Here is a 9,320-nt window from a genome sequence, read left to right as displayed (position 1 = left end):
AAAATAAAAAGACGGCAAAGATCTCTTAAAATATAACGAAAAGAAAACGTCGATCAGATACCATTTATCCTGACATATCGTCCAGGCAATCCAAAAGTAGGTAAAATAATCCAGAAACACTGACTTATCGTGGAATTCTATAACGCACTAACGACAATCCTTACTAACGATAATCCTCACTAACAACCCAGTAACCTGATTCTAAAATGCAGACTGAAAAACCTCAAAGACATGTAAAGCCGAGCAAGGTAAACGTCAATGTTACCAAATAAATGGCGCTCTTGCTCCTCCATTTTAATATCAACTACATATTATCAGTACCAGTCTTTACATTGATGGTCCTATGCTGTCAATGACAGGTGTATCGGAGAAAATACTGGTATTTATCAGTTGGTTTGGAGTAGGTGTCCGTGTGGATTGTGTTGTCTTTGTTACAGACAGGATGCTAATTTATCAATACCTCTCGTCACGTATCTATTTAGATCTTATTTTCTGTGTATGTCTCTACTTAATGTATTAAGACGATTATCTATCTATCAATTAATCTCTCTCTCTCTATATATATATATATATCTTTCTCTCTCTATCAATCAATATATCTATCTATCTATCCATCTACTTACATACCTATCTACCTACATACCTTCCACTCTATCTATCTATCTATCTATCTATCTATCTGTCTGTCTGTCTGTCTATCTATCTATCTTCCTATCTATCTACTTACGTTCATAAATATCACAACATTATATATGCCAAAATGTGAACCCTGACATTAAGATCACCCCATAAATAATACAGGTATCCCTCTAATTACATGTTAGTATTAAAGAAGGTGAAATAGTGTTGAAATTCCAATAATAGTATAACCTTAATTGTAGTATTTTGTATTATGTCGTGTTCTAAACGTTACTGGTTTTGTAAGTGTGTTTTTTTTATACTAAACATTTACTAAACAATGTGAGAGACAGATGCAGTCGCATCAATCTATTTGTCTATACATCTATCTATCTATTCATAGTTACATACGTACCATGCAACCTACATCTCGCGACATGCTTTATGCTGAAACGTGAATCTTACTATTAAGATCACCCCCGTATTGCGACCAATTTGTAAAGTCCAGTTAGTGGTCGTATGAAATTGATACCTTTTGCTGGCCCTCATATTTACATTTTGAAGTTTTACGTAAAAACAGGCCGATATCAAGCCGACAGATTATCAGGAACACATAGGTCATGCATTTAACATTTCTTTTTAATGGAAGGAAAGCAAACTAAACGAGAATTTAATCTTTTTCTACGTTATCTATAATATAAAAAATATATAGTTATCTATGTTGAATTGTTGTGTCTTTATCGTGGACTGAGAGTCAAAAAGCTCACTATGGTTTCTTGCAATTTGAGTTGTAATCTATCTGAACAGGAAAAGGTAATTTTCAAGACATGTATTGTCGATTGTAAACGAACAAAAGGTGTTTGTCCATGCTTTTTACTTCGTTTTAAAGTCAGAAAACGTACTAAAAGATAATCAGGGTGTTTGCTGCACATAAAAGACAGTTAATACAATTACGTCTTTCAAACATCTTGATTTTTCGCTTACTTCAGTTGATAGTTTTAATTAGTCACTACAGGACCAAGATATGAAGAAGATATAATCATATATCGTAAGGGAAATATTTTCCCTATTACGTCATCGTCTACAGGCGCTGGTTTTTCCCCCAGTTACATCCTTCCTCATATATACAGTCACATCCAACCTTATATACTCAGTCATATCAAACCTCATATATTCAGTTTAGAGAAGCATAAGTATGATTTCGTTATCCATTTTTTTTCCCTGAGTCCTTAGATACTCAATAAAAGCTCTTGTCAGATTTACAGCTTTAAAACTTCTCAGCTCGTACACATACAACATCTGCTGAAAGGGGAGAGAATTCAGAGTTATGCTAAAACTATCGCCGTCATTGTTAACTCCCCTGGATGGTGAAAATAAGAGAATCTCGGCTTGCACCAGCGAAAATGGGGCGTCAGTGAAAGGCAAATCAGAATAAAATTTAAAATAGTTATACTTTCTACATAGCTAGAAGGAATATTCAAGTATTGTTTATTGAAGGCATATACTTCCGTTAATGTAATTACATTTAATGTGGGACCACAATTCAGAGTTGCCACAACCGATTGATCTGTGCTGAAATCTGAAATTATACGTGGATTATTGTGCAATTTCATTTGTTGTGCATAGCGAACGTACTGTTTTAGAGTCATGGATCGGATTAAAGTCCAGAACTGTTGATGACTGCTTTTGGTCAGTTTCTTATTGAATTTAAAAGCAATTCAGGTGCCCATAATTTCAGAATGCAACAAAAAAGAAAAAGAAAAAGGAAAGTCAAACAGGTCCAAGGTAAATTTAGACTAAATGAAAAAGAAAAAGGAAAGTGAAACAGCAACAAAAATAAGAGAAATGCATGAAAGATCTCAGGAAGAAGCAAATGTTTGGAATTTCGTTTCAAAATCATCCAAAAGTCTAAGAAAAGCAGCAAACAAAGATGCACAAGGTGTATATCTATAAGCATATCTCTGGGAAATCTAAGATCCAGATAATATGACAAGAGTTCAGAGATAGATCTACAATGACGCTGGAGTTTCCATTTCTCCATTTCCTCACATTTTCTGCCTGGACGTCTACATCACTCTGGAATGCGCGATACCGTCATTCGGACTATGTGCAACGTGCTCAAGAAACAAGTATGATAATGGTGTTCAAAAGATGAAGTAGGGTATCTATGTGTGAAATAATATACTTCTTTCTTCTAATTATTTATGAAAAGAATCTTCGTTTGAGAACTGGTGTATTTTCTTCATTTGTATTCTCTGAAAGAATGTATGTGCCAGGAACTTTGAACTGGTGCCTTTTGATGACAAAAGGCGCGACTGGGATCCTTTGCTATTAAGGGCGGGCAATGCTGTATTTCTGCTACAGGATATTTTTCTTTTCATCTTATCGGTATCAACTGACGCTAATGCGAATGTTCTCCATTTGCTACGCCCCGCCCATTCTACTAATCTGTCAAGTACATTATTTCAAGCATGAACTTGAGAAAGTGTGAGCCCGCTTACTTAGAGCATATGTTTGAATATGTTACCTGACATAATCTGAATATTTTAATCTAATAACATAAATTAAAGTGCATTATATAAAAGAAGTAAAATTAAATGGTTAAATGTTATAACGTATGAGACTTACAGTTCTCATCTAATTCAAAGCCTAAAAGATTAAAAGAAAAATGTATGATAATGTCATAATGGTGATAAATAACAGTATTGATAGGCGGCAGCACAGGTTTTCAGTATACGCTTGTGTGGGTGTGGATTCATTCTTAGTGAATAACTCTTATAACTGGAGAAAAAATATTTTGTTTTGGTTGATTATAGTTTTGAAGCAGCGCTTTATGTTTTGCCTTTAATAAATTACATGGATAATTTCATCATTTGCCTGAAGAAATATTAGTATGTTATAAAACAAATTCTAGTATATATTTTCCAAGCATAAAACATTATGCATGCACAGAAAGGCTGAATAGCGTTACATATATACATAACACATTAGGAGTATAGTGTCTGACCATATTTAACTCGTTATTATATACACCCGTGCTTTCATCAATTTTATCAATGCCAAGGTAGAAGTAAGTGAAAAATGAGACTGTAAACTTGTCATTATATATCCATGTACTTCCATCATGTCCTATGTCAAGGTATCGAGCTCCTGTGATTTAATTACATGATGTGGTGAGCTCAAAATGCTTGGGAAATAATTTTAATTTCTTCACTTTTGAGCTTATACCCACATCTTGACTAACAGCTGATGTAACCACTCAAGCTTTGCATGATGCGTTTTAGTGAGCTTATATTTACTTATGAAAATACATGACAATGTATGTATGTATAGGCAGCTGTTAGTACCAGTTTTGTAAGTCTTTGGTATGACTCGTCTGTGTATATATATATATATATATATATATATATATATATATATATATATATATATATATATATATATATATATATATATATATATATATGGCACTCAGCATCAAGAGGTTAGTGTTAGGACTGGTCGGCCTGGTGTCAGGATAATGTGACTGGGTGGGACATGATGATATATGTCTGTGGCATGATGCCCCAGTGCTAGACATCACTATAAACTGCCACATTGCAGACATCGTAGCGATATGACTGAAAAATTGTTAAAGTTACGTTAAAGATCCAAATCACATCACATCACATATACGAGTCTGCGGATTAAAAAAGGTAACAGAATATAAGTGAAATCGACAAGTTTGGTGAAATTTAACAAATGATTTATTCCCTATAATTCAAACTGAAAATTTTAAAGGAACAGTATTCTGAATTAAATTCCAAATGATCATAAAAGTATAGAGTGATCTGAATGAATTCCAGTAATGAATGTGATGAGGTGTCAGTAGCCTTGAATATGTTAGTGTGTCATTTGTCTTGATACATCGCAATGATATAATCCAGAAAGTCCTTGAATGAATCCATAATAATCCCCCAAAAGTTTTGTTTAGTCCAACAGTCAATGAATCGATGATCACTTGGAAGTAAGAAGTTTAACTAAATCCTCTCAGATTAACTAAAATCCAAAACAATTAAAGATTTTCCACTAGAAATATGTTGAAATAGATATGAAGAATAATGATGTAAACAACCTTTATATGAAAAACATAAGCCACAACAAGAGGACCAGGATGAGGATTGAATGTTCATGATACTGAGCAAGGTCATGTCATTTGCTTAAATTGACTTAAATAACACTACAAACATCAGGTAGACCAGAAATTGGAAAGAAGAAAACCATTTTTTTTAAAAAACCCAGTCAAAGTAAACATGTTTACAAATATTATCTTAAGGTTTAATCTACAGTCATGGAAGAATGTTAACTACGCACAGCGTTCTGTACAATATATAGTGACGTTCTAAGGGCTTACATTACCTATAAATAAAACAGCAAAACTCTAACAAGCATTCTTCGATCCAAAATATAAATGAATGAATCATTTATTATTCGTATACGCAAACGTCATTTCCTTCAAGGTTAGAGTTACGAATGATGGATGTCACGAATATCCTTGCATGTTTTACGGTAATCCAAAGAACTTAATATATATCCAAGTCCTTGAATAATTTAACAATAATCAGTAAGGCATTGTTGGCTTATAATGAGTATTTCAGCTCTGCAATTTCAATAATCAATCAAAAAATCTAAATATCTCTCATAAAACTTAAAAGACTGGGACAGGATAGAATAAGAACGCTCTGCTTTTAATTCCTCGATATAGTCACCTAATGCGCAGCAAATAAAAAATTGCTATGAAAGATTCCCAAATATTGAAATTATTTTATATTTCGAAATACCTTAGCAATCAAGACATCCGATTTTGTTAAAAGCTTTCAAATCACTAGCTAGGGCAGTCTGACATATCTACAGCACGAAAGTAATCACTAGATCACGTGATGTTTTCATGATCTCCATTCAGATTCATGGCCTGTTTAGACCGGAATATAATACTGACGTGAACTTGGCAATTAGACCTTGATTTATTAATGTAAATAATTCAACGTGTTGTACAAGTACGCCATACTTGACGTGACCTCACCTTTCCAGTGCGTTCTCCATTGTTAGAATACCAATCATAAAAATATTAACATTAACTCAAATGACTGAAATAAAAACTATATTCAAACATATGTGATATAGCTATCCGTAGTTATATATAAAAGTGTCAATAAGCTATCAATTTTATCCATACAAATCCTTAAACACAAAATCAATCTGCTTATATGTATATCCTTTTCAAAAGAATAATATAACACAAACACTAACATAATAAATTTGGATTATGAAGTAAAGACTAACCGACATGAATAAGTTATGTAGCTATAAATTATGAGAGAAGTATAAATGTAAAATAAATCTACAGTTGGTACATATACATTGAAAATGTTACCTTAATTGCTATCTCTCGTACATTAACATCGGATCTTTTAAAGATACATGAGGCACATAAAAATTTGTGTCATGAGCGGTGGTAGAAATGCAGCAAAGCCATTCGTGAAATTAATTTCTTTATCGTGTAAATAAAAAAATCATTTGTCCTACATTTTTGGTTCTTAATGTTAAAGAAGTTCCCGTATCATTTTCAAATGACAAACATGATGTCTGTGCCACAGGTCAATCGACACACAGGGGTTAGACTCTCAATTATGTTTGAGCTGAAAACAAGGACGGGAAATAAACATGTTTATGAAAAAAAAACAATGTATATGATATCTATTATATTCATTAACTTAATGATTCCAAGGACATTTTATTGCCATTCAAGCTGAATGTAAGGAAGTTACTGATAAATAAATAAAGGATATGTGACTTTATATTATCTTTACCACTTATATATGTTTCATTTGTAAATCCGTAACAGTTCTGGACACCACAGAACCGCAAATATGGTCCGTCATGACACACATGTTTAAAATCAGCAACTATCACAGTGACATTGATATCGTATCTCTCTTTCTTTCCTCTATCTGTTTGTACTCGTACAAGATGCAGACCAATCTAGTTTAACTCAGTCCCACAAACACGTAACCTCATTTATGTCATATAAGATAAACTGCGAATCAGCTCATAGAACCATCCATATTTTCTCTTAATTCAAAGTGTGGAATTAAGTTACAATAAAACAGGTCTAGACCTTAACATGATGTCATCTCTCTCTTGTTTTGTTTTGTGTTGGTTTTTTTTTTGTGGTTTTTTTTTGCGGTTATTCAAGGTAAAAAGTAAAATATATTCGTTTCCTGGTTCTACGTCACTTCGATTCAGGATACATATGGGTGTGACGTCCAGGGTATATATAAAGTAGTAGATCATTGTTACTATGTTTAAGTCGATTTAGCCAGGTTGTTGAAGATTACCAGCCTGATCCTTTGTGCAGAGCAGAAACATGAGTGCATTTCTGTTGATGGCCATCATCATGCTAACTGCTAGTGAAGTGCTAACATTGCCTAGTAAGTATTCTATTTAACATTACCTAGTAAGTACTCTAGTTAACATTGCCTAGTAAGTACTCTAGTTAACATTACCTAGTAAGTACTCTATTTAACATTACCTAGTAAGTACTCTATTTAACATTGCCTAGTAAGTACTCTAGTTAACATTGCCTAGTAAGTACTCTATTTAACATTACCTAGTAAGTACTCTAGTTAACATTGCCTAGTAAGTACTCTATTTAACTTTGCCTAGTAAGTACTCTAGTAAAAATTGCCTAGCAAGTACTCTAGTTAACATTGCCTGGTAGGTACTCTAGTTAACATTGCCTAGTAAGTACTCTATTTATTATTGCCTAGTAAGTACTCTAGTTAAGAAAGGCTTTTTTGTTCAGCATCAGATTTTCATATTATACATTCGAATTATCATAAACCAGTGGGCCCCAGACAACCGTAGATAATCTCAACCTTTCTTGAATAATCGTCCTTCATTTATTTACAATTATCTTTTCATTATATTGTCTTATTTCGAAACTCACTGATTTGCAGATTGTGGAATTAATTAAAAGCACAAGTCTAGACAGTGCTTCATTTAGTCTAGCAATCTGCCATCCATATTAGACAAAGAAAAAAGGTTTCAAAACCCAAACATCCCCATCAATAATGTTATAAATTGTTAAACCACTATTCTGTGCTTTTTGCTGAAACGACCTATTGCAACTTTTATATTTTGTACTCTCACTGATTTCATGATTTTAAAACAATGCGTCATTTTCTTGATGTAGGTGGTCGAGGGAGAATCATTAATTTTTGCCCAACGATAGATTGTATGGACGTGTACATCCCACCAGAATGTGTAGAACGAACCTACCTCATTATCGACGGGAAATATTGTAGAGGCTGCGATAGGAATATCTGCAAATATTGATATCGACCTATTTAAATGATTTAAAATATGTGAAGGTGCGGAAATATTAAGCTACATTCTAGATATTGGATTTAGAGTGTACGTGCTCTCTGCAAAATTATGCTCTTTAGTTATACATATTACAGTTCAGGAGAGAGAGAGAGAGAGAGAGAGAGAGAGCAATGACTTTTTAAATAAATAATTACACTTCGCAATGACGACTTGATCATGTTTGTGTTGTCATTATACAGACACATGATTTTACTATGGTAACAACAAATATTCCTATGAATTGTGCAATGGCATCATACCATAGGTGAAACAATGTCATCGGTGGAGAATAATTCGGCAGTTTGTCTTTGTATATGCACAGGCTGACTTAAAGATAAGTTCAAGAAAGACCCAAACAGGTGGTAGAGCGAATTGGCTGTAAAACGTTTACTACAGTGAACGATTTCTAGATATATTACAGAGCCACCGTTTGTATCAAAGTATTTACTATGCGTGTCTGAACAAAACCGGTTGTTCGAAGAACTAGATGAAGCACATTTAAATTAATCAACATATGTAACATCCGCGACAAAAATAGTAATTAATATATCACAACCACGATTACCCTAATGGCAAATACACGGATCCTGTTTATAACAAATGCAATTTATATTAGAAATATCGTAAATATATACCTGTATTCGTTTTTAACTTCTTCTATTACGACAGTTAACTGCTCATGAAGACAATGATTAAAAATTATATTGATTAAATTTACTGAACAACAAGGGGAAATATATTTCATTCAGTAAGGATTAAAAAGTAAATGGATCCTTGACAGAAAGAGAAGAGATAATAATTAAAAGAACCTTTGTACGTAGATTTAGATTTTATGAATGGACTATGTAACAGCTTCCTATATATTTAAGTGACGAAAATTTAACAGTTACCTTTATCACTTTATCTGACATTCAAAATCGCTGGGTAATTATTTGCAATTACATGTAATACATACAATACAAGGTAATTATTTGCAATTACATGTAATACAATACAAGGTAATTATTTGCAATTACATGTAATGGCCAATACAAGCTTACAAAAGAAAGAATACGTACAATAAATGTTTAACAAGCAAAAAGACGCAAATAAGCAGGAATAATAGCCATTAATGTTTGGTTTTATCGATTTTGTGTTAATATATGGAAGAACTGTATAGTTTCAAAGCCCACTAAAACTCTCAGATTAGTAAACGCCTGACTGGATCTCGTGCTTCTGAATCCTAACAATTTAGCATTGTACTTCTTTATTTAAACTGTGTAGTAGCTGTTACTTGGAATGCTTTGTAACGGATT

The 9,320-nt window shown here is 33.0% G+C and overlaps 1 long non-coding RNA gene across 1 annotated transcript; it reads left to right on the top strand.

Annotated features, from left to right (window-relative positions):
- The first annotated feature begins 6,949 nt into the window (after positions 1 to 6,949).
- LOC149801884 (uncharacterized) lies at positions 6,950 to 8,198 on the top strand. The gene is made up of 2 exons (XR_016420486.1): positions 6,950 to 7,088; positions 7,853 to 8,198. It is a non-coding gene; the product is annotated as an uncharacterized LOC149801884 (long non-coding RNA).
- The last annotated feature ends 1,122 nt before the right edge of the window (positions 8,199 to 9,320 follow it).

Source organism: Sinohyriopsis cumingii, chromosome 4 (assembly GCF_028554795.1).
Source record: "Sinohyriopsis cumingii isolate HCF-2022 chromosome 4, ASM2855479v2, whole genome shotgun sequence".
In the NCBI taxonomy this organism is placed as follows: Eukaryota; Metazoa; Mollusca; class Bivalvia; order Unionida; family Unionidae; genus Sinohyriopsis; species Sinohyriopsis cumingii.
Note: the sequence above shows the minus strand (reverse complement) of the source record. Positions and strands in the feature narration are given on the sequence as shown.